The following is a 27,062-nucleotide window of genomic DNA, read 5'->3' on the forward strand; positions in this document are numbered from 1 at the left end:
CAGGGGCCTCTACTAACTCAAGATGGAACGAAATGTAATTATTCAAATTAGATTTAGGCCAAGGTCCAATGACCTCACAGGCAACATTCTGATTTTGCAAGCCTAGTTTCCGTAAACCGCATCTCTGGGAGATGTTGAGATTCCAATCTTCAGGAGCCTTGAGGTGAATAGTAATGTTGAGTTTAGGCATCTCTGGCATCCTTAAAAAGATTGAATTCTCTGTTATAAAGGTACCTATGCACCTGCCAGCTCATGACTCAAAATCAGCCTTACCGAGTAAATCATTATACAAAGTAGTTATGGATGTAGAATTTTAATAGCAAATCAATGAAAGTTAATTTTCATGGATGCTATTAGAAAGGGTGTTCAACAAGCCTGCCTCCTCTTGTAGATCACATTACTTTATACTTTGGGAGAAAAGCTAAAATAGGTAGATTTTTTAAAAAGACAGACATGGGAATGGTGCAATCCTCTCTACTAGATTTGACCAATGTCCTTCCCAACATTTACCACTTAGGCCTTCAGTGGAAAACAAGGATACCCTCAGGAAAGTGGGGTAGAGGGAGAAAACTTGAGAAGGGTTCTCTGGGCAGTTTGTAGTTGCCCTGAAGTGAGACTTCCTTCAAACCCTGACTGAGGAGTCGGGTGAGACTAGTAGTCACTGTGTCTTTCATACCCCCTGCCCCTTGGGTTAGACGTATGTTCCTCTAAGCTCCTGCTATGTTTGGGCCTCAGAGCTTTTTAAATGAAAGTGAGCTGACCAAGTGAAAGTGAGCTTTCCTTTCTTCAAGTAGAATTGGGTATTTTGTACTTCACGGTATTTCTGTTTTCACGTGGGTGTCTGAGAAACCGGAAGTGCTTTTACCATCTTGGTGGGGTGGGGAGAGGGATGAATGCTTTCACTCAGGGGCCCCCAAACTCCAGAATCTAGTGCCTGATGATCTGAGATAGAGCTGATATAATAGTAACAGAAATAAAGTGCACAGCAAATGTAATGCACTCTAATCATTTCAACAACATCTTCCCACCCTGGTGCGTGGAAAAATTGTCTTCCACAAAGTTGGGCCTTGGTGCCAAAAAGTTTGGGAATACTGTTCTGCGTTGCCATTTACTTGGGCTTCCCAGGTGGTGCTAGTGGTAAAGAACCTGCCTGCCAATGCGGGAGACATAAGAGATGTGGGTTCGATCCTTGGGTGGAGAAGATCCCCTGGAGGAGGAAATGGCAACCCACTCCAGTATTCTTGCCTGGAGAATCCCATGGACAGAGGAGTCTAGCATGTTATCCTCCATGGGGTCGCAAAGAGTCAGAACAACTTAAGCAACTTAGCATGCATGCCGTTTGCTTTGTCTTGGACAGGATTGTTCGGTTCCAAGTAATAGAAGTCCTCTCAAACAAGCTTGATGTAAAGTTCTGTTGTTCAGTCGTTCGGCCGTGTCCAGCTCTTTGCTACTCCATGGACTGCAGCACTCCAGGCTTCCCTGTCCTTCACTAACTCCCCGACCTTGCTCAAACTCATGTCCATTGAGGCAGTAATGCCATCCAACCATCTTGTCCTCTGTTGTCCCTTTCTCCTCCCGCCTTCAATCTTTCCCAGCTTCAGGGTCTTTTCTAATGAGTCAGCTCTTCGCACCAGGTGGTGAAAGTATTGGAGCTTTAGCTTCAGCATCTGTTCTTCCAATGAATATTCAGGATTGATTTCCTTTAGAATGGACTGGTTTGATCTCCTTGCAGTCCAAGGGACTCCCAAGAATCTTCTCCAACACTACAGTTCAAAAGCATCAATTCTTTAGTGCTCAGCCTTCTTTATGGTCCACTCTTGCATCCATACATCTATGAATGTTGAGTTTTAACCCAGCTTTTTCACTCTCCTGTTTCACTTTCATCAGTAGGCCTTTAGTTCCTCTTTGCTTTCTGCCATAAGTTTGATGTCATCTCCATATCTGAGGTTATTGATATTTCTCCTGACAATCCTGATTCCAGCTTGTGCTTCATCCAACCCAGCGTTTCGCATGATGTACTCTGCATATAAGTTAAATAAGCAGGGTGACAATACACAGCCTTGACATACTCCTTTCCCAATGTGGAACCAGTCTGTTGTTCCATGTCTGGTTCTAACTGTTGCTTCTTGCCTGCATACAGATTTCTCAGGAGGCAGGTCAGGTGGTCTGGTATTCCCATCTCTTGAAGACTTTTCAATAGTTTATTGTGGTCTACACAGTCAAAGGCTTTAGCATAGTCAACGAAGCAGAAGTAGATGTTTTTCCTGGAATTCTCTTGCTTTTTGTATGATCCAGTGGATGTTGGCAATTTAATCTCTGGTTCCTATGCCTTTTCTAAATCTAATTTGAACGTCTGGAAATTCTCAGTTCACATACTGTTGAAGCCTAGCTTGGAGAATGTTGAGCATTACTTTACAAGCTTGTGAAATGAGTGCAATTGTGCGGTAGTTTGAACATTCTTTGGCATTGTCCTTCCTTGGGACTGTAATGAAAACTGACCTTTTCCAGTCCTGTGGCCACTGCTAGTTTTCCAAATTTTCTGGCATATTGAGTACAGCAATTTCACAGCATCATCTTTTAGGATTTAAAATAGCTCAGCTGGAATTGCATCAGCTCCACTAGCTTTGTTTGTAGTGATGCTTTCTAAGGCCCACTTGACTTCACATTCCAGGATGTCTGGCTCTAGGTGAGTGATCACACCATTGTGATTATCTTGGTCGTGAAGATCTTTTTTGTGCAGTTCTTCTGTGTATACTTGCCACTTCTTCTTAATATCTTCTGCTTCTGTTAGGTCCATCCCATTTCTGTCCTTTATCGAACCCATCTTTGCATGAAATGTTCCCTTGGTATCTCTAATTTTCTTGAAGAGATCTCTAGTCTTTCCCATTCTATTGTTTTCCTCTATTTCTTTGCATTGACCTCCTCGGAAGGCTTTCTTACCTCTCTGTGCTATTCTTTGGAACTCTGCATTCGGATGGGCATATCTTCCCTTTACTCCTTTGCCTTTCGCTTTTCTTCTTTTCTCAACTATTTGTAAGGTCTTCTCAGACAACCGTTTTGTCTTTTTGCAATTATTTTTCTTGAGGATGGTTTTGATCGCTGCCTCCTGTACAATGTCACGAACCTCTGTCCATAGTTCTTCAGGCACTGTGTCTATCAGATCTAATCCCTTGAATCTATTTTGTCACTTCCGCTGTATAATTGTAAGGGATTTGATTTAGGTCATGCCTGAATGGCCTAGTGGTTTTCCCTACTTTCTTCAATTTAAAGAAGAAAAAGTGGGGGCCTATTAAATAGGTACAGGGGTATCTCCCAAGGTCAGGCTATTCATCTGGGTCTTGCACAGATCCACACTAGGACTTGGAGAGCTCTCACTCCAGCGGCTGCCAGTCACCTCATTTGTACCACTGTTGGAGTATCTGCTCCTTCTCTGTTTCCCTTGCAAACTAGCTTTCTCTGTTGAGCTTGTGTTTCAGTTCAGTTCAGCTCAGTCGCTCAGTGGTGTCCGACTCTTTGTGACCCCATGAATTGCAGCACGCCAGGCTTCCCTGTCCATCAACAACTCCCGGAGTTCACCCAGACTCACGTCCATCGAGTCAGTGATGCCATCCAGCCATCTCATCCTCTGTTGTCCCCTTCTCCTCCTGCCCCCAATCCCTCCCAGCATCAGAGTCTTTTCCAATGAGTCAACTCTTCACATGAGGTGGCCAAAGTACTGGAGTTTCAGCTTTAGCATCATTCCTTCCAAAGAAATCCCAGGGCTGATCGCCTTCAGAATGGACTGGTTGGATCTCCTTGAAGTCCAAGGGACTCTCAAGAGTCTTCTCCAACAGCACAGTTCAAAAGCATCAATTCTTCGGCGCTCAGCCGAAGTCCAACTCTCACATCCATACATGACCACAGGAAAAACTATAGCCTTGACTAGATGAACCTTTGTTGGCAAAGTAATGTCTCTGCTTTTGAATATGTTTGGCTCACTATAAATCCCCATGAATGGTACCCTCAGTCTCTGAGTGATAGAAAATTTCCAGATCACAGCCCATACCTACCTGACTAAATCCCAATGTTTATTTTTAATATAGTATTTTTTTAATTGAAATGTACATCACATAATGTAAGAGTCATCATTTAAAATGTTCACTTCTGTGGTTTTCAGTATATTCATTATGTTGTCCAGTCATTACCACTACCTAATTCCTGAACATTTCCTTCACCCAAAGGAGACCCTGTTTCTCTTAGCACCTAGTCCCAAATATCCCCTCCCCCCATTCTCTGGTAACCACTAATTTACTTTCTGTCTCTTTGGCTTTGCCTATTCTGAACATTTCATATAAATGCGATCATATAACATATGACTTTTGTGTCTGACTTCTTTCACTTAGCATAATGATTTTAATGTTGATCCTTGTTGTAGCATTTAAGAGTACTGCCACTTACTTTTATAGCTAAATAGCGTTCTAATATATGGAAATATCACATCTATTTATCCACCCATCAATCAATGGGCATTTGAGTTGTTACCACTTTTTAGCTATTACCAATAATGCTGCTATGAACATGAGTGTACAAGTTTTTGCAAGTACATATATTCAATTCTCCACCAAGGAGCAGAATTGCTAGGTCTTATGATAATTCTATGTTTAACTTTCTGAGGAACTGCCATACTATTTTCCACAGTGGCTTCATCATTTTGCATCCCAACTAGCAATGTGTGATGAGGCCAATTGTCTTTTTTTTTTTTTTTTCTGTGCCGCATGTGGGATCTTATTTCCCCAACCAGTAACTGAACCCAGCCTTGCTGCATTGAAAGCTCAGAGTCTTAACCACTGGACCACCAGGGAAGTCCCAGGGCCCACTGACTTTTAATTCCAAATTTCTAGGAGATAGAATGCAGTTACCCCATTTCAGTCTCAGGATAGGTTCCCTTTGGTCAGATACCAAGTCTGTGTGACATGGGGGGTACCGGTAGAATGGTCACCTGGTCATGTAGAGGCCCATCATGGGCTCAGTAGTTCTCAGAAAAGACAGAGTGGTCTGGGTATTTTTGGAATTTTTCCTCTCCTGTCTAATCCACAATTCACCCCCAGTGTACCACCTTTATGATGATCCTGAGTCATGGAAGTAGTCCACTGACGACAATTTGTTATTTTTAAATTAGACTGAGCCTCAAACTTTTCTTTGACACAAGGCACAAAATTCTCTAGTGGCTAGTAAAAAGTATCATGTTCACTTTGAATAGGTGTTTGTAATATCAAACCTGTGTCGCAAATGAAAACTCCAACCCAATGTGGAGATTTCACTGATGTGTTCAAGACCATGAAGTGAGATAGTGCCCATCTGGGATTAGTGTTTGGAACCTCAGTGCTACTGACTGAATTCTCAGGCCACTTGTGGGTTGGTACCACAAGTATTGTCCCTTCTTGTTATTTTGGGACCCAAATTCCCATTCTTTATTCATGCCTTTGGGGGATTTGTAGACAAAAGCTTACTTACACTTTCCAAAATGAGTTGCTTTATAAAAATCCCAGAATGCAGTCAAGCCCATCTGTTTCCTCTCCTATATTAACTTATTTGTTGCAGTAAAACTCCAGACAGTCCTCAGAGAGATGCAGTTATAGGAAAGAAAACTGATTATGAGGGAAAGATTTTAGGGTCACTGAGATTTATTCCCCCGACATGCAAAGTCTGTGTAATGTGTGCAGTAGCCTGAGATCACCTTGGCATAAAGCGTGGCTCATGTTGGAGCAGCTAATTTTGCAGCCTGCACATGTGGGGAATAGTAAGGAAGGGATTCCCATCACAGAAGGTTTAACAATCAGGAGCTTAAGATATTGCGATGGAAATGAGGCCGGTTGTGCAGCATTTTAACTGAGCATTACTCTGGAGCTTGTCTCCAAGTATTAAGGCTCTCAAAAAATATTGATTTGGATCCAAATGAAAAGAAGGATTTAACATTTGCCTTGTTTTCTGTGAAAGTCAAGATAAATTTACACCAGCAAACTTGAACCTGAGTTAGACTGTGTGTGTGTGTGTGTGTGTGTGTATGAGAGAGAGAGAGAGAGAGAGAGAGAGAGAGAGAGAGATTTAGTTGATGAAGAAATCTGACAGTAGAAGGTAAATAATGATAGATAATTATTGATTTACTCCACATTAGTTATATTAATTTATGGTAATTCTTCATTTTACTTGCAGGATTAAGGGGACAGGGGTTTTCATTTCTATTTCCTTCTATCTGAGAGGTGGTGTTAGGTGGCCTAGTCCCCATAGAGTGGCAATTCAAATGTTATAATAGCCTGCTTCCCAGCACATAGTTTGTGGGCAGAGTTGCTCCCCCGCCACTCCTGTCTCCTAGAGAGCCTCCAGACACAGCAGGTGACACTGATGGATGGTCCCCACCCAGCTCTTTATTGAAGTCTCAGAATAGGTGAGATAGCTGATGCCTCAGTCAGGGTGGACAGCTAACAGGTCAATAGAAACTCAACCTGAAATTGCTGTCACAGCAGCTTGTTACAACTTTTGGCTTTGATGTACAGCTACAATACTTTGTAATTCAGCAAATGAGATGCTTCAGGACTGCTCTGTTGGGTGTAGCTGTAACCAGACGTCAGGTGATCTGGAGCCCAGTTCCAGCAAGAGCTTGTGACCTTGGGGTGATTTCTCAATGCTTCTGAGACTATTTCTTCATCTGCCAGAACAGTGGAGTGGGTGTTAGACTTTCCTAACCAGAACTGACTAGGATAATGCATACGAAAGTACTTTGAGGATGAAAGGAAAAAGTATTATTATACAACAAGGCTTGGCAGGTCAGGATTCCCTGGGGGACTTTTTCCCTCCTAGGCTGGGAAAAGTGGGTGAAGAGAACTAATATTCTGAAACAGGTATCACTGATCTCATCTCACTTAACCCCATCAACGTGAGTGTTATTCCCATTTTGCAGATGACTTGACTAAGGCTCAGAGAAGGTAACTACAGAGTTGTTCGTTGGTTGATACTTGCAGAGCAAGACCAGAGGAAACATGTCTGATTTCAAAGATGTGTCTAAGGTATGGGACCCCTGTCCCACTCTTCAGCCCAGCATTTCCTTCTGTCTTAGCAAATCACCCCTTTCCCCTTGCTTCTGCCACTTAACTGTTATATAAATGTGAGAGGAATTAATCTGTTTTAACCTGGTCCCTTATCTGTTAAAAAAAAAAAAAAACAGAACTAATACCACTCGTCTTGCAGGCTCATGAGGACTAAGTATTAGTCCATGGACAGTGCCAGTCAGGTGTGGACACAGACGGTGCCACCTGGTCTATCCTCACCTCTGGCAGCTGACTTCATCCATGCTGTCCCCTCTACGGTGCTCCTAAAGTTCAACCTGTGCCTGAGGCCTCCCCTCTCCCTTTGGCAGGAGAATGAGAAAATGTCACTGCACAGTATCTTTCCATTCTTATTGACATTAGAAAAATTTTGAGAAACACCCTTAGATTCTTTCTAAGCTAGGCACCCAAGCAAGGTCTGAAGAAAACTATTCTTCAGTGGAGGGAAGCTGTGTGCCTTGAGCTGTTGCTTAGGAAAATCTCTGGGCAGAGATTTTTGACATCATCAATCATTTTATCTGTGTTTCCTTAATGACTGGATGGCACCATTTTTCTTTCCTAGTGCCCACTGTTAATCCCACTTTAATATCTGTCATTAAGTGAATCTTCATCAAGTTTGTAAACATTATTTCTCTAAGATTTGGATCCACACATTTAACTCTCTGTCTTTTCACCCCAATTCCATTTGAAATGGTTCAATAAATGTTGGAGAACATGTACAGCAGAGTTAGAAGACAGAAAAATGGTGCAACTGGAAACCAGAAATTTTAATGACATTTCTGTAAGATATAGTTTCACATAAAACTGTTGCAGGAAGGGAGATCCCTTCCAGGGCTGGAGAGTGGGCTCCTGTGCAATACTTGGAAATGAATTGTCTGAGGAGACACATGTGCTGGAAAAAAAGAGACTTTATTGGGAGGGGTGCCCTGGTGGAGAAGAGCAGTGTAAGGGAAACCAGGAGGACTGCTCTGCCACGTGGCTTGCAGTCTTGGGTTCTGTGGTGCTAGGTTTAGTTTATAGGGTGTCTCCGGCCAATCACTCTAACTCAGGGTCCTTCCTGATGGTGCACACATTGCCCAGCCAAGATGGATTCCAGTGAGAAGGATCTTGGGAGGCTGGTGGGGCATATGGACTGGAGTCTCTTCTCCCCTTTTGACCTTTCCTGAATTCTTCCAGTTGGTGATAGCTTGTTAGATCCTTATTTCTTACCAGGACTTCTTGTTGTAAGATAACTCATGCAAATGGTCACTATCATGTCTGGCCAGAGCAGGTGGTTTGGGGCAATGTTTCTCCTAATGAAACTAGATTTAGGGTCTTACTATTTAGTAATGCAAAATTGTTATTTTATGAATTGTTTTAAAACCTTTGTTGTGACTTGAGTTGTGTCTCCCCCAAATAATATGTTCAAGTTCTAACTCCCAGTGCCTATGATGTGATTGCATTTGAAAATAGGGTCTTTGAAGATATAATCAAGCTAAGATGAGGTCATACTGGATTAGGGTGGACTCTAATCCAACAGTTGGTATACTTATAAGAAGAGGGATATTTGGAAGAGATACATGGAAACAAAGGCCATGTAACAAGGGAGGAAGAGATTGGAGTGGTGCAGGAGTGCCAAGGACTGCTGGCAACCACCAGAAGCTAGAGAGAAAGAGAGATTCTCCCCCAGAACATTGTGAAGGAGCACGGCCCTGCCAAAATCTTAATTTTGGACTTCCAGCCTCCAGAACTGTAAGAGAATAAATTTCTACTGTTTTATGTCATCCAGGTTGTGGCAGTTTGCTATGACAGCCTTAGGAAACTAACGCAAGCTTGATTGAAGACTTTATTAAAAAAATGGATTTAGGGGAGTACTGACTCCTGTGCGTATGAAGAAAAGACTCACTTAAAAACAAGTGGGTAGATTCCCTTAGAAGAGCCTCAGGTAATCTCCAAGCTCAGACAATAGGTGCTCATACAAATGTGGGACACATGTGAGCCCTACCAATGACCTTGGGAAGTTGACCTTGACTCCATCCTTGCCATGAGCGGCCATGTCAAATCAAATGGAAGCATTATCCCAGCAGGTTTGTATTAAGGAGAGCTGTGCCACTCTGAGAAGGGGCTGGCTTGGCTGACCACGGCAAACACAGAAGGGCATCCCATAAGTTCAATGGGCTAAGCAGGCAAACTTTCTTGCATATACTCTTTCCTAACTTCTGAGTACAAACTAGACTGTCAATCTTAGGGAAAAAAGCCATAAAAATATGAAGTTTTCCCTTTCTCTTTTGTCTGAAGTGAAACAGTTTAAATACAGACCTGTACAGTTTCTGATAAGCCAGTTTTCAAATTCCCAAACAGGAAAAATGTAGACATTTATTTGTTAACAAATTTTTGTTGAGCACTGTTATGTGCCAGGCATTATTCTAGAATGAGGGTTTCATTCAGAGGTTTTGCATCCTATGCAAAGATCTGAAGGCAAACCAAAAGAAAACATGGGGCAGTTAAGGAGCTGCAAGGATGGGTAAATAGGGAAAAAGCACTGGGCTGGGCTTGAGAAATTATTCAATACTATTTAAATTGTTCAAAGAAGAGAGGCCAGGCAGAGCAATCCAAGGAGATGACCTCTCTGAAATGAACTTATCCCAAGAAATCAGAAGAAGAAAAAACTTCTTTGTAGATATCTTTGAATCACCAATTCCTTTTAATATTTCAGTACAGGATTAGAGAGGACACTGTATTTAGGAAAACAGAACAATCTGAGGCCAGGAAATATTGCCATAATATCAGCAATATAATTCTTAAATTAAAATTCTAAATAAAGGCAATGTAGAGAAAATTGAATCCCGCAGTAAATTGAATTGGTGAATTAGACAATTATGTTGAGAAATTCTCCTATATTGCAGAGGAAAATAAACTTAACCATAATGCATGTAAAGGAAACATGGTCCGGGGATAAATCCAGCAGATCCAACTTGGGTGTAATGAAAATACCAAAAAGAGAGAACAACTACAGAAGTGGTACATGCTGAATCATGTCCAACTCTTTGTGACCTCAAGGACCATAGTCCACCAGGCTCCTCTGTCCCTGGTGTTTTCCAGGCAAGACTACTGGAGTGGGTTGCCATTTCCTACTCCAAGAACCATAATGCATGTAAAGGAAACATGGGCAGGGAATAAATCCAACAGATCCAATTTAGGTACAGTGAAAATGCCCCAAAGAGAGAGCAGCTACAGAAGTGTAACAATAAAGAAATAATAGGAAAAAAATCTATACCTCAAGAAACGTTTGAGTCTTCAGACTGAAAGGACCTACTGCTGCTGCTGCTGCTAAGTCGAGTCAGTCGTGTCCGACTCTGTGCAACCCCACAGACCACAGCCCACCAGGCTCCCCCGTCCCTGGGATTCTCCAGGCAAGAACACTGGAGTGGGTTGCCATTTCCTTCTCCAGTGCGTGAAAGTGAAAAGTGAAAGTGAAGTCGCTCAGTCGTGTCCGATTTTTCTCGACCCCATGGACTGCAGCCTACCAGGCTCCTCCGTCCATGGGATTTTCCAGGCGAGAGTACTGGGAATCAGGTAAACTTAGTGTATAGACTCCTACTAAAACAGATGCAATACAACTTCCTTCTTGCACTCAGGGAAAAACAACAACAACAAAAAACCCCCACACTATTTAGAAAAGGGAAAAAAGAGCATCAGCCATACTAATTGCTGGCAGTCAGGGAATAACATATATAAAGCTTTGAAGGAAATGTTACTGCCTAAGAATTTCTTATATGGTTTATGTGAGAGGGCAACAGAAACATCTATTCTCACATGTTGAAGAACTCATAAAATATTCCTTTTTCTGAGCAAAATTCCTTGAAAAAGTCCTATAGCAATTCAAGGAAGAAATCAAAATAAATAATTCAAACTGGAGGAAGCCAGTGCATCACAGAACTTATTACAAGAAATTAAACCAATAAAATTTCATATTAGTATATAAATGATTGCTGTTAATGTTATAGAATTTAGCAAAAATATTAAAAATGATAATAACCTGGATCTAAAAAGGCAGCTTATTCAGATAAAAACTTGAGAGTGTGAAGGAAGAGGGAACAAATAGAGGCTCTGTGAGCATTTAAGTTTGGTTTATTTTGTTTGCTGTTTTATACCCAGGCTTAGAATAGTGCCTGGCATATTGAAGGTGCTTAATGAATGAATGAAGTCTACCAAATCTCTATAATCAATTAGAATTTAAAACTCCCATAAAATAATAATAGAAAGACTATCTGATAGAAAGATGAAGGAAAATTTCAATTTACATCCATTTTAAGAAAATAAAAGTTGAACGTCCCATCCCTCCCCCAATATAACTAGTAGTCAGGAAAACAGAAAATAACAAAGACCTGTTAATTCTTATCCATCAATCTGATCACCAAAGATTAATATCACCTGATGATACCACATGTTGATGAGCATATAGGGAAACAGAAACTCTCTTAGTCTTTTGGTGAACTTTAAATTAGTTCTAATACTTTGGAGAATTTTGTAATATGAAGCAAAGTTGAAAATGTGAGTACTCAGCAATTTGACTTCTAGGTATACACCTTAAAGAAACTCTTCTAAATGTGCTTCCCCATGAACTCCTCCAATGACATCATTGTTTGTAATAGTGAAAAAGTGGAAACAATCCAAATGTCCATCACAAGGGAAATATTAACAGAGAAATGAACTTGATTAATTCACACAATTGAATAATATACATTAGTTAAAATTAATGAACTACATTTGTGTTTTAACTAAATATGAAAAAACATAAAGTTAATTTGAAAAACAGCAAATTCCAGAATGGTATGAATAGCCTGCTAGGATTCATACACATTTAACAAGTACTCAAAATCACACCCACTTTACTAGGAATTGTTTACAAAGACAGTGATTAACAGTAAGAAACAAGAACTAAATGGAAACGTGCCAAACTCATGATAGTCATTACCCCTGGGGAGGAAGAAGACTAGGAGAGCTTTCAAATTATAGTTTGAAATAAATAACTTCAGCTTTATAATATTTTGCTCCTTTTATTAAAAAAAAATCTGAAGCAAAGAAACAGAATGTTAACATTTGTTAATTCTGAACAGTAGATACATGGTTGTTATATTATTCTTGTACTTTATTTTTAAAACCTTTCATACTCCCCTAAAAGTGTAACAAATACCTCACCTTATGTCCTTACAACAATGATTTTGTTAGAAGATTGATGAATTCCTAGGGAGAAAGTGGGTCTATGCAGTTCTGACATGATATTAAAAAAAATTAAACTTACTGTGTTTGCTGTGTATACACATTATTATTTTTTTTTTGGAAGGGCACAACTCTATCCCTTCCAAAGACATTTGGAAATGTTTGGGAAGAGATTTTGACTGGCACAATACTTGAATGGTGTTACTGGCATTTAGTAGCTGAGGCCAAGGATACTAATTGACCAGGCCCTGGTTCCAATTATGTCCTTTTGGGAAATACTGAGTTAGAAATTGCATTCTGCTGAGGCTAACAGAAAATCCTATTAGTAGGTTAAGCAAATAATCATTTTCTTTTTCTTATGCAACAGGAAGTCAGGGGGTAGCTGGTATAGGTTTAAGAGTGGCTCAAGGGTTTTAGGGCTCAGTTCACAGTGTTTCTAATTGTCTTTTCCTCATAGTCTCATAATGGCTGCTGAAGCTGTAGCCATCAAACCTAGTGTCCAGGTAGGAAAAATAAAGGGTAAGGAAAGAGAGGTCAATATCCCTATTTGTAAAGCAAAAATCCCTGATAGACTTCTATATATGTCTTATTGTATCACATGATTTTGCTTGCTGAAAGGGTTTAGTTTCTGGTTTTGTGGCTTTTATCCTAGAGGAAGGCAAGGAAAAGGGGGTCTGAGAAGGATGTTGAGTCAATCAACCCACAGACTTTGCTGCAAAAATGGATAGGTTAAATATTCATATAAGCTGGGGTCCAGCCTCGGTGGATCCAGGGAATTCGAAGCGGGAATGGCGTCCTCGAGGATCAGGAAACAATTGCTTAATTAAACATTAATTAAGGATATAAAGAGTGGTTAAATAAGGATAGCTCAGTGAGAAAATTCAGTGGAGAAAAGAGGCTGAATAATTCAGCCAGAAGGTGAGAGAAAGAACGACATGGGGAGACCAAGCTTTGGTGAACAAGGCCTGCACTTTATTTTCCAAAGGAGTTTTTATACCTTAAGTTATGCATAGAGGATAATGGGGGAAGGGGTAGAGTCATGCAGTAAGCCAGGCTTTCTTCCTGCAAACTTATCATATGCAAAAGTTTAGGTGATTTGCATCATCTTCTGGCCCGGAGGCCTGTTAACGTTTTAAGATCCTTTCTTCAGAAAACTTATTTTCCTCTCAAGGTGATTAGTCAGGCGCCAGCCTCCGAAAGCATTAGATAAAGTTGCATTCCTATAGGGCAAAGGTGTGGTGGGCTATAACAAGAAAAAGAATTAACACAAGGGTCCAAGGTTACAAACATTAAAGCTACTACTTACACCAATTATATTAATCAATACACTGCCAGGGACACAGCAGGTAAGGGATATGGAGACTTAGCAGCAAACATTGGCCCAACAAGTGAAAAACCCTTCACTAATACAATTTCTAATCAATCTTTTAACTGCTCAAAGGAATCTGTATTTAGACAGTTTAGAACATCTTATGCCTTTCACAGTTGGGAGGCTCTGAACAATCACTTGTGGCCGGAAGAACCTATTCAGGAGAGAGATGGTGGTAGGGGACAGCCCCCCGTAAAGTCAGAGGTGTAGGTGAGAGCACAAAGCAGTAAAGTAGGCAGACTCTGGTTTTGGGGGTAGATGCTCGAGAAATTCCAGGGGGACTCCTGAGGCTCAGTCCTGCCTTTGCATATGCCGAGCCTCCTTCCTCATGACCTTTGCCATGGGCGGAGATCCTCACGCTGGCTCCCGGCACATATAAGTAAAATAAAATGGGTGAACATATCAAGGTTAACTCAGGAAAACAAAAACCACTCTGAATATTTACTACTAAGGGAATTTAATATAGGAAGTCAGTTACACAGGGGATTGAAGTGTATGGAAGCTAAACAGGGGACCGCGAGGCAGCCCAGAGATTAGCAACCTCAGAAAACTATTATCCACTCAATATTCGAAAGACAAGGGAGAGGGTAGAACAGGCTTGTTCAGAAGGAGCTAGAGCCAGAGTGGAGTTGCAGCTATTGAAGAAATATCACATAAGAGTTAGGGGGAGAGGAAGACCCCTGCTTACTCTTTTCTCTCACCAGATTTCTTCTATTGGCCAAACCCAGTGGAAAGTCAGCTGACCATCTGTAGGGACCACGCTATGATGTAGAGCTGAGTAAGAAAAAAACAAAGAATAAATTGGAGGGACAACAGGTCCAGAACCAACCTCTACTAGGTCAAAATACAAGCCATGCATCTAAATTAATATGTTAAAGTAAAGGATAGTACAGACAATAAAAGTAAATCATGAGCGACAAAATTAATATCAGATGATGTAGCATTCAGGCCTAGGCCATTAAATGAGATGAAAAAGGGTTTTTCTTTTTCTGTCTTTTTCTATTGCTAATAGGTGCACTCCATAACAAAGATGAAGGAATCATTGAAACCTTAAGTGCTAAGTAGCATGCATCAAATATATATATCAAAACTTCTTAGAAATATGAGAAATCCACAAGAACCATAATCATAGAGGGGGACTTTAATCCCTGTGATAGATCGAGCAGACAAAAGTAAATAAGAACATTCAACAAGAGCTCATATTAAGACATATGGCAGCAGCCAAACCTGAAATCAGAGATAGTCACGGATTTAAGTGCTTTTATTAATACACAAGAAAATGAAGATAAATGGATTCAATTATGGCTTCAACTCAGAGGACATAAAGAACAAATATAACTTTAGGAAAGGAAGAGAAAAGAATCAATAAAAACAAAAACAGAAATCAATACATTTGAAATAAATGTGAAGTTGATAAATTTACCAAGATCCTATTCCAAAAAGGTCAGTAGAAGAGACAAACTCTTGGAAAACCTTAAAAAAAAGTTAGAAAGGACCACATACATAGCATTAAGAATAAGGAAGGGAATATAACCAAAGATAGAGAGGTTAAATTCATTGTAAGAGCAATATTGTATATGACTTAATCCTCAGACATCTAAAAATCTCAATGGTAAAGACGATTTTATAGGGAAATAAAAATATTACAAAATTAAAAGAGGCCTTATTATGTCTCACGAAGCCCTATAGTTGTACTCTGTCATGGAAACTGGAATATGACATCCATTAGGAAGAAATGCAAATTAAGTTTACTGAACTGTCTTCCCTATTAGACTACATGTTTCCTGTGGTCAAAGACTACATTTTATTTGATTTTGCACCTCCAGTATATAACTAAAGTATACAGTATACATTGTAGAGAATGCAGACATTCAGGGGACGTTTGTTGAAAACATTTCTTCTTTCCGCCCTCCCTTCCTTTCCTTCTCCCTTTGCCCTTACCTCCCTTCCTCCTTCCTTTCCCCTCTTGCATATGCATGGAACAGTCAGAAAGCAAGATCCATTTAGTTTAGAATGAAGAGCCCTCTATTTATGTCATTCTTTAGGTCCTATCTATGGTCTATTCTTTATAGATCCCATCACCCTGTGAGGCAGGCTCCCATGTGGGGTCCACAGAGGGTTCCTCTGCACCTCACACTGCTTATCAGGAGCTGCCTGGAGCTGGTGACTCAGAGAATGGCCCAGCAGGCCCTGGCTGTTGCTAGGAAACCACAGTTCCCTGGTGGAACCCAGAACAACACTTGCAAGTTGTTCCTGATAACTTAGAGGAAGCCAAGAGCTGTCAGAAAAAGTAGGGGGAAAAACAAAAAGCCGAAATGAAGAAGTAATTTTCCTTGCCCAGCACTAAATGACATGTATCTATGGGGACTAGAGACAAAAATAGTCAGAACAGAAGTTGGCATCATTAACAAAACCCCTTTTGCTCTTGCTTCTTTTGACGTTGTAAAAATGTGCTGCGTTCAGAACATGACCCAAAAGATACCTGTTCAGTAGACAAGCCTCCAAGTTTTCTGAAACTTTGGCAGTGGGAAGGGCTGGGGAAGTGAGGCAGGGCTTTCCTCCAGGTTCCCTGCCTCTCTGATTTGGGCCTCTCCAGCTGTGGGCTCAGCCATTTTTTGCAAGTGAGTGCTTCCTTGGGCCACCAGTCAGAAACTTTTGACCAACAGCAAATCAGTGTTGCCCAGGCACACTGGCAACAGCAGAAGGGGAACAAGGAGCCCTACAGCAGTGGTTCTCCAATTTGGCTGTGTGTCAGAATCCCCTGGACTGTTTCTTAAACAGAGATTGCTGGGCCCTCCTCCCAGGATTTTTGATTCAGGAGGCCTGGGTGGGGGCTGAGAATGTGCCTTCTACTAGGCTCTGCTAGATACTGACTGCTGCACCTCCAGAGACCACACTTTGGGGACCTTTGCCCTAGACTATTAAATCTTGCAAGAAATTGACAAATCACTGAACTGATGAAGAGACAGAGGTTCAAGGAAGTGCAGTGGATTGCCCAAGGTCACTTAGCTACTCATCGTGGGCGCAGACCAGGCTTCCTGGATTGAATACTAGAGCTTTCTCCACTACCAAATGCTCTCTAAGCAGTGTCTCTTTAAAAATTCTCCAAAAGACTCCAGATGGCCGCCAACAGGGGTGGTCCTGTGAAGTGAATGCCAAGTTGCTAAATCCAACCCTGATAGCAACAGCTTTGAATGTGAAGCCAGAGACGGAATTGCAAAAGCCTTTGTGTTCTTCGCAGCGTTGTCTCTCATCTTTCTAAATACTGTAGATGGAAAAGGAAGCATGTTGAGGAGGAGCAGACACAGTTAGGCAGGGCTCCGATACGTTTCCAAAGAGGCATGCCTCCAGTGCCATGCTGCCAAGCTAGGGCTGCTGGTGGGAAGCCCCATCGGCTTTGGGCTCAAACCACAAGGCAGGTCCCCCTCTTGCCAGCAGCCCCCACCTTCCTCTCTGACCTCTGTGTGGGCTGAGATAGGTCCAGAGATAACATTTAAAAGTTAAAAAAAAAAATCACATGTTCTTTTCACTTTTGCTTCATCAGCCATCAAGGCTAATTGTAAGCTGCTGGATACAAAAAGAATGACAGCCAAGCAACATATATTAACAAGGTCTGGCTAAAGCAAAACTAGGCTGAGTGTGGACTTTGTTTTCAGTCCTCCTGGTCCCCTCTTTGACCCTCTCATGAACCTCCAAGGCCCTCCACTCTTCCCTTCCCCTCTTGACTTCTATTCTGTATGATTCTGCTCCTCTTCACCTTCAGCTAAACTCACTAAGGTATGAGATGGAAGCGATTTAAGGGCTCACAGGTGTTTTAATTTAAATAAGGGGCATTTGAAGACCAAAAACCCTCCAAAGCTTGACTAAATGAAGCTCTAATAATGAACTGTGGAGGGTATTGGAGAATGGAGGGAGAATCACTAAGAAACAGGAACTTATCTGGAATTTTTTATGTTGTACCTCATAGGTGGCCACTAATTTGTCTCCTGCCAAGGTTGAAGCTTATGCTGTATACTCATAATACTGACAGAGGCTCACGCCTTAGGAACCATCACTCATATTTGTAGTATTTTCATTCTCACAAGAACCTTGTGCCCATTAGTTGGCATTCAGATAGAGCCAGTGGACAAATTCTTGTTTCTACAGCATAACGGTGCTAAGAGTAAATGCCTAGAGAGTTCCTCTTTCCTGCCAGGGTCTTAACTTTGTTCATGTCTTCATGGGGTGAACTGTAAGGTTGTGACTGCTACCAAGTGGGTGCAGAAATACTTGACATTGTACTTCTTTATGGTGCTCTACAGTTTTCAGTGAGCTTCATATGCATTATCCCCTTTGAGCTCATTTCTTGAATTTATGGAAATTATAATTTCGATTTTACCTCTGAGGAAACAGAGGTTCAAATATATCACTAGGAAGTAGCAGAGCTAGAACTTCAATCTAAGCCTTTTGATTTCTGACTCTGAATAGACTATATTTCATCCAGATACAATAAATCAAGGATGTATCATAGAAGAGAGAGTAGTTGGCTGACTAGGTAGGCTGGTAGGCAGAGAGGCTCTTGGAGGGCTAGCTAGAGCTGGGAAGGGACTGTGGTCAGCCTATGAATATACTGAAAAGGGGAACATGATGGAGCCAGCCTCTATCTGGTGATCATGGTGGATGCCGGTATTTGTGTGTCTTCAGGCAGAGTAGTGGGATAGGTAACATGGTGTGGCCTGTGACTCTCAGGAAGTCAGAAGAGTAAGAAAATGTGGGTTGGGCTGGTAGAGAGGAAAGGTGGAACTTAAATGGAGCAGAGGGCTCTTACTGTTATCTTTAAGATTCTACTAATGCAGAACTAAGGAAGTTCTGAGAATGTGGGGAGGCTCCATCCAAAGCATATTTCACGGGGGAATGCAACAGTAGACAAGCAGAAGGGCTTGTGCTGACTGAGGTCCCTCAGGGATTATGTGTGTGTTGTCTGCTCACTCGATGCTCTGTGTAAGTGCAACACAGTGTTGTATTTCATTAATATTGCTTTGTCGGGCAGTACTTGTCCTACATTTCAGATGTTTCCAGGGATGCTGGGAGAAGGAATTATGTTAACCAGCAATATTCCATGCATTTAATTACTCCTGGGAAATTACTCTAGCAATAGCATTGACTAAGGAGTTAAGAGAAGAAGGCAGGCACTTCAGTTGTGTAGATTATGAGCACAAAGGTCCTAAGACAACAATGAGCTTAATCTGTGGTGAAGAACAAAATCCCCTGCCTTGTCAAAGTGGAGAATCTGGGAATAATAGAAAGTAAAGTTGGAACGTAACCTGATACTGGATTATAAGGGCCTGGAGTATCCTGTTGAAGAGGGCTGTCTTGGTTGTGGGTATCACTGAAGGTTTTTAAGCAAGCATCACTTTAGGAAAATTATTATACAAATGCACAGGATGGTTTGGAGTGGGCAGAGCCTAGGGGCAGGGAACAAAGACTTAAGACAACTGGAGTAATTTTTATAGGAGGTAATAAAGGGCTGATCTTGTATGCAAATGGAGAGGAAGGACAGATATGAAAGATGAGTCTTTTTTACTTGCCAAGGAGAAAGTCAATTGTTGGTTGAACATATTGTCCCCACTGGGATCTTGTGGGCAAGAAGCAGGTTTTCCTGCTATTCTCTTAACCTCACAATCTTGCTGCTTGTTTTCTCAATGTGGTCTCCTGTTGTCTTAATGGAGCAGTGGAACTCTGCTCATTAAAACTGTGCAGCACATTACGAGTTGACTCATTTTAAGTAACTGATTTTATAGCATTTCAAACCTGCCAAGTTGATAAATTAGGCACTGTACTATTTTACACAATCTGGAGTCTCAGATTTAGGGAATGTTGAAAATTAGCAAATCTGTGGCAAATGGCAGCCCCTGCTGGCAAGCATGGTATTACAGGCTAACTCTAGTAGGCAATGGAATGGCCCAGAAATAGATGAGCAAAGAGAATAAAGCTGCCAGGAGCTGGAGGGGTTGAGGAGGGGAATCCATGGGCCAGGGAGAAATTAATATATTTCAGGGAAAGACAGGAAAAGCAATCAGTGATAGCAAGAAAACTTCAAAGTTGGAGAAATCATTTCAGAGGATTTTTAAGGAATGAATATGTATCTTTCACTAGCTAGGTGCTTGGACAGTATAAACATGATATCAGACAAGGTTCTTGACCTCATAGGTGATTATATATTTTGAATAATAAATTCTGAAGATCCAAATTCTGCAAAAACTTCTTTTAGGATAACATTGCAAAAGACTGACTACCCTCCCTAAATCTTCTTCAACAATAATTTTGTATTTAATACATTTGAGAATTATTTTCTTGGAAACTGTTTTCCCTGTGGAAATACTTTTTAATGTCATATTGGAAATTGGTGTGTATGGGAGGTGAGGAAAGGTTTCACTTTACAGCCCTTGTTACTAAAATTCATATATTTTGGAAATTCAGATTTTTCAGACTCTGATTCTCATTTGTGATTCAAAGAAGATGATAAAAGTGTTTATAAGGTCTGATCCTAGATTTCCAGGGCAACTGGTGTGTAAGAAGATTTCATAACTTATAACCATCTTTTTTTTCCCAGAAAGAATTTAAGGCTACTTTAAGGCAGATAATATCTGCAAACTGTAAAGAACTAATTACATGCAAAACTCTGTACTAGCTATGGGAAGGGATAAGATGAGGCATGAAACATGGTGACTACTATGTGGAAAAATAGGATTAGGAGTTAAAAGTTAATGGATAATAAAAGATTAACTATTAGAACATAGTTTTGGAGTTTGACTGCCAGGGTCAAAATCTTGGCTCTGTAGTTTAGCTGGGTGACCTTGGGCAGGCTGTGAGAGCTTTCAGTGTCTGATCTATAAAAGGGAGATAATAATAGTAGCTGCCTCCTAGGTTTATTGTGAGTTTTAAATAGGTTAATATATGTAAAGCGCTATTCTGAGGCAGGCATTAGTAAGCACTCTATGTTAGCTACTATTATTATGGAAAGTGGTAAATGAGTGGCATAGTCAGCAATCTCTGCAGGAGTTAGCTGTAAATCCTTTTGGGAAACAGTGTTATAAATAAAGAAATTGTGTTAAAAGAACAGAACACAGAAAGATGAACTGGGGAGGCTTACTGGTGGTTCTCATGTAAGCTCAGTCTTTGAAAAGAAGTAGGATTTGTAGGAGGAAAGAGGCAGGCAGAATGGCCTGAATAATAGTGGAGGGAAATGATGGAGCCTGTTACGGGGGTGGGAAGAGAGGCTGGTCTGCCTGGATCCTTGTGAGCATAGAAGTAGCTGGAATGGTGGGGGCGGGGGGGCCTTGACTACCAGGTTGAGCAGTTAGAGCTTGACTCTGAAGTGGGAGCCACACAGGGGGTTTGAATGGGGGAATATGGCACATTAAAGAACTTAGTCTGCACTTTTAATGTGTGATGGAAGGGTGAAGGATTCTGAGAGGCTAGTTAGGAGTTACAGGGGAGGAAAATAATTTTACCCCCACCCTGCTAAGTTCTTAGCTGAGACCTCTGTACTAAAAGACAGATTAACAAGAGAAAACAAACAGAAAGTTGTTCACCTGCAGCCCTCATGTACACGTGGGAGATACCCGGGGGAAAATAAGTAACTTTCCGAGGTAGCTTAGAATTCAGGGTTAGATGCCATCCTTATAGAGAAAGAGGAGGGGTACATGGGCCTCTTAAGGAGAGAGTAAATAGTTTTCAGGAAAAAATGAATGGGCCAAATGGGAGAAGACCAGATGGGAGGTGTGATAGTATGTGACAAAATGTGTCCGGGTGTGGTGTCAATTTCTTCACTCCTCTCCTGTGCTAAGAGTCCATCTTCCCTGGTGGATGAATATCCTGGGGAAGGGATTTATGACAAATGAGATCCTTTTGGAGGATCTGACTTTTGGCAGATAAACAGGGAGTTCAGAGAAAGCCTCTCTCTGCACTTGCTGTTTTTCAGGTGCCTTTAGCTCAAAATAATTTCTATACCAAAGTGGCCTGTTTTGAGGCGGCATGTTCTGTTACCCTCTGGGTCGATTCAGTGTAGAATCAGAACTGCAACGATGAGAACCTGGACAAGGGGAAAGGCAGATGGAAGGATGCTGAAATGAACCTCACTAAGGAACACTTGATGATGTTGAATGCGGGGCCAAGGCCAAGGGTGGGGAAGAGCCCACTGTTGAGGCTGGAGACACTGGAATAGTAGAGGTATCAAGGGAACTTAGGAGCAGGTTGGGGATGTTGCAGCTGATATTCTAGACATGTTGAGGTTGAGGTGATAGGAAAGAATGAACACTCCTAATGTCTGAAGCAGTTTTCATTAAGGGGCTTAGATAAATGTCCCTGGCAGTTCTAGGGTAAGGGGTCCCCTTGAACATGGAGTACATCTCTAGACAGATATCTGAATGATTTCCTCACCTCTTCATTTTTATATATGTAATGTCAAGACAGGACTAGTGATTTCACTGTTTTTAGGCTGAATCAAGGTAGCATTTGTCTGTGCTCCTCAAAAAGCACTCGAGCAATATAAAGTTTGCATCATTATTAGCATTAAGTGTGGCCAATCCATCCCGGCTAATTCATATTCAGCCTTTTGTGCTGACTTTCTGCCTGAGGACCCCGATGTCTCTCCTTCCAATTTAGCATTAATATTAATGTTGGCTGCTAGAGCAGAAAGTCAGATCAGCAGGCAGAGTCAGATCTGTTCCTTACAGAGTTTCTAGCTTGCCCAAATGTGAAGGTCTGGCACGGGGGTGGCAGGATGGAGAGGCAGGGCTTGTCCTTCAGGTGAAGTCTAGTAAGTGATGAGAAGGTCTCCTTTCCTCGAGTGAAAGGCCGATGCCATTAGAAATGGTTAGCTCTTGCAGCCTAATTTAGCAGCACACTGAGTAGTGATTCATTAAGCTGTAAGCAGCTGTGTACGGCACTAGAGGCTTCTTAGGGCACTGGGCTGGGATGGTGGCTTCACTGTCTAACTTCTGCATCTGTCCCATCCAGAGCTCTGCAGGAAGAACAGCAAGTGTGGTGAAATTGCACATGGTCCAATTTGCCCTTACATTGAAATCAGGAAGTAAGGATTGAGATCTAGAAATAGTAACAGGATCACCCATAAAACAAAATGGGGATATATTTTACAAGGGAGTATCTGTTTTCCCATTTCAAGGTTTGAGTGGTCAGATGAAATAGGAATAGGAAGTAAAGCAGAAATAAAAATTGTTATCTATACTTTGGTCCAGATGCCACTTTGTGGTGAGATGCATTTCAGTATGTCTTAGGTTTTTATCTAAACATTTTCTTTCCATGTGGCATTGTGGATAGGTTCAAAATTATCTAAAGGGTGTGGGATTTCTCTGGTGTGTAGTCTGTTCACTTGCTCTCCTTCCACTTGTAAGTCAGCAATGCCCCCAGTGGCAGTGAGCACAAATAGCTCAATAGGCTTTGAGTCATACTTTCCATTTTTATCACTTTTGCTTGTTTTAGAGTCTAATTTTAGGCCCAAATTATTCTTTCCCTCTCTGCTATATTAATCAAATTTACAATGTCTTGCATGTAGCAAAGAGTCAACTATTCATTGAATGACTTGTATCATAATCATAGTAGGCAGGAAAGAACTCAGAATGTTCCTGGCTTTGGCAATGCTGTTGTGCAAGCAGAGTAGACATAAGGGTAAAGCACACTCAGATTTTAATCCTAAATCACCAGAGGCAAGTTACTTAAACTGTCTGTATCCCATTTGCTCATCTGCTAAATGGGAGTGTATGATCTTCAGAGAGTCATTGTCAAGAGTGAACAGAAAACATATAAAAAACACCTAGCCGAATAACCTAGCATATTAATAGGCCCTTAGAAAGTATTTGCCAAATAAATGAATAGCTCCAAGACAAAATTTCAGAAGACAGGGACAGTCTTCTAAACACAGCAAAGTTTCAGAAGTGTTATGCTGGTGACATACCCAGCGTGGTACTAGCTATGTACTGTAATCCTTTCTTTCAGCATACATTTTTTAACTGCCAGATTTATGGTGAAAGGAACTTAGATATCCAAAACATTGTGAAATTTTTCTAAAGGTGAATTGAAACTACTCTCTGCTTTTAATAATGTAAACCAGGAGAAAAAATGGACTCTATACAGTACATTCCAAGTTACTGTGAGAACTTACGTTTGGTTAAAATGATGAATAAACAAACAAAAAACCAGTGTAAAGTGAGTTCTATGAAAACTTCGGTGTCTCTAAAGAGTATTTACAGAGAATATTGTGGTATCATGACCTGAAGATTGGACCACTGCCTCCAGTGAGAGTCACTAGGAGTAGTCATGTTCTCACGGACTTCCTGCACCAATTGTGGACACCTTTAACCATCACGGGGAAAGATAATGTAACGGATTTTTTTTTTTTTTCACTTTAGGACTTAGTTAATTTTTCTTTACCATGCAGTGAAATAAAATTATTTCTGGGAAGGAAGAAATGGAGATTCATCCTGAGAGTACTGTTAGACAATTTGGCCTTTCCTATCCATTAGCCATAACTCAAGAAGTCAGAGGAGAGAGACAGGCTTGAATTAATGAATAAACCACTCAAGAAATCAGGTAAAAATGGAAAGCCACAGATTCCTTTTTTAAGCAAATATTCCCTAAACTTCATGTTGGCTGTGGAAACTGAGCAGGTGGTCCTCCCAGAGACTGACTCGACTGGCTTCAGAGCTGCTGCTGCCGCTAAGTCACTTCAGTCGTGTCTGACTCTGTGTGACCCCACGGATGGCAGCCCACCAGGCTCTTCCGCCCGTGGGATTTTCCAGGCAAGAGTACTGGAGTGGGTGCCATTGCCTTCTCCGTCAGAGCTGCTAGGTGCATCCAAACTTGACCCACTTCCCATTTTTAAAGCCTTGTCTTCTCAGTCAGTTTCCCAGGTGGCTCAGCGGTACACGATCTGCCTCTAATGAGGGAGACACAGGTTCCACTCCTGGGTCAGGAAGATCTCCTGACAGAGGAAACGGCAACCCAAAGGGCTGAGGATGAGGTGATTAGATAGGAACACTGACTCAGCGCACATGAATCTAAGCACACTCCGGGAGACAGTGAAGGACGGGGAGCCTTGTGTGCTGCAGTCCGTGGGGTCACGAAGAGTTGGACACGACTTAGTGACTGAACAACAACCGGTATTCTTGCCTGGAAAATCCCATGGACAGAGGAGCCTGGCAGGCTACAGTTCATAGGGTTGTAGTCAGATACAACTTAGCATGAGCCACAAGCCTAGGTTACTTCTCAGTCACATTGTATAATTTTTTTTAGACCCTAAATTTTAATTTGACCCCTATTGCCTCTCAGAGGGAGAAACTTACCATTTCTTGTAGCTGTAATTCAGGATTCCTGGAGAGGGTTACAAGGCTGTACCCAGCTTACTTGTAACTTTACTTGAACATGACTGTGGCGAACTCCTGAAGATGGCAGCAGCACTTTAAATTTCACCAACCCAGGAAAGGCCTGTGGTTACCACAGCCAGAAATCAAATGACGCCAGCAGTCTCCTCACTGTTTCCCCCACACCCCCACCAACATTTCCAGCCACTATTTCAGATTTCCGCTTTACCTCTTTGAGCTCCACACAGCTTAGAGCATAGAAAGAGGGATGAGAAGCCCAACGAAGGTCTGCCTAATCCTCTATCAAAAAATAAAGGAATTTTTAAATTTGTCAATATCATCAGCCCCCCCATTTCCCTCCTGAGTTGTAGACTTTTTTCTCTACTTGAGGGTGAAACTGATTAGAAGGATTAGAAATGAAGATTGTAGATCATACCCTGATTTTAAAATATTACGCTTCACTAGTAAGTTATATCGTTCAGTGAAGAGTGAGCAAACTATCCCTTCTGTTCTCTATCGCCAGAAACACCCAATAAAGAAAATGAATGTTTATCCTGTAATTGCTGAAAACTGTAAATTACAATGCCTGTATATGTAAGAGGTCTCTAGAAATATAAATCTGAGTCTTTCCCATTTGATCTGAAAAGCTGTATTATTTATATAATTTTTTGTATGGAGCTGAAGATCTAAAATGCATTTTCTAGGCTGATTATGACATTTGAGTTTATACTTATTTTTAACTTAGGTTTTTAAATTGTGGACGCAATACAAACTTATATAAAAAGTCAACCAATTCAGAAATAATTATGGAGAAAATTAACAGTCTGCTCTGTCCTATCCCACTTCCTAAGGTAACTGTTAAATATGCTGAGAAAAATACCTCCCAAAGTGGAATTGTACTGTACACATTATTGAAACTTTATCTGGATCAATAGACATAGATTGAAAAATACTCCCCAAAGTGAGATTTTACTGGACACATTATGGAACTATCTCTGGATCAATAGATATAAATAATAGACATATTCTTTAATAGCTGCATATTTCATGGTACGCATGTAACATAATTTATTCAACCATAGCTCCTGTGATGGACATCTGTGCTCTTTACAGTCTTGTTAGCACCACAAATAATGCTGCAATTTTGTGTACAGAGTATCAGATCAGATCAGATCAGTCGCTCAGTCGTGTCCGACTCTTTGCGACCCCATGAATCGCAGCACGCCAGGCCTCCCTGTCCATCAACAACCCCCGGAGTTCACTCAGACTCACGTCCATCGAGTCAGTGATTCCATCCAGCCATCTTATCCTCTGTCGTCCCCTTCTCCTCCTGCCCCCAATCCCTTCTAGCATCAGAGTCTTTTCCAATGAGTCAACTCTTCGCATGAGGTGGCCAAAGTACTAGAGTTTCAGCTTTAGCATCATTCCTTCCAAAGAAATCCCAGGGCTGATCTCCTTCAGAATGGACTGGTTGGATCTCCTTGCAGTCCAAGGGACTCTCAAGAGTCTTCTCCAACAGCACAGTTCAAAAGCATCAATTCTTCGGTGCTCAGCCTTCTTCAACTCTCACATCCATACATGACCACAGGAAAAACCATAGCCTTGACTAGACAGACCTTTGTTGGCAAAGTAATGTCTCTGCTTTTGAATATGCTATCTAGGTTGGTCATAACTTTCCTTCCAAGGAGTAAGCGTCTTTTAATTTCATGGCTACAATCACCATCTGCAGTGATTTTGGAGCCCAGAAAAATAAAGTCTGTCACTGTTTCCACTGTTACCCCATCTATTTCCCATGAAGTGATGGGACCGGATGCCATGATCTTCGTTTTCTGAATGTTGAGCTTTAAGCCAACTTTTTCACTTTCCACTTTCACTTTCATCAAGAGGCTTTTGAGTTCCTCTTCACTTTCTGCCATAAGGGTGGTGTCATCTGCATATCTGAGGTTATTGATATTTCTCCCAGCAATCTTGATTCCAGCTTGTGTTTCTTCCAGTCCAGTGTTTCTCATGATGTACTCTGCATAGAAGTTAAATAAGTCCCTTGGACTG

The sequence above is a fragment of the Bison bison genome, unplaced genomic scaffold (assembly GCF_000754665.1).
Source record: "Bison bison bison isolate TAMUID 2011002044 unplaced genomic scaffold, Bison_UMD1.0 scf7180017864239, whole genome shotgun sequence".
NCBI classification, from domain to species: Eukaryota; Metazoa; Chordata; class Mammalia; order Artiodactyla; family Bovidae; genus Bison; species Bison bison.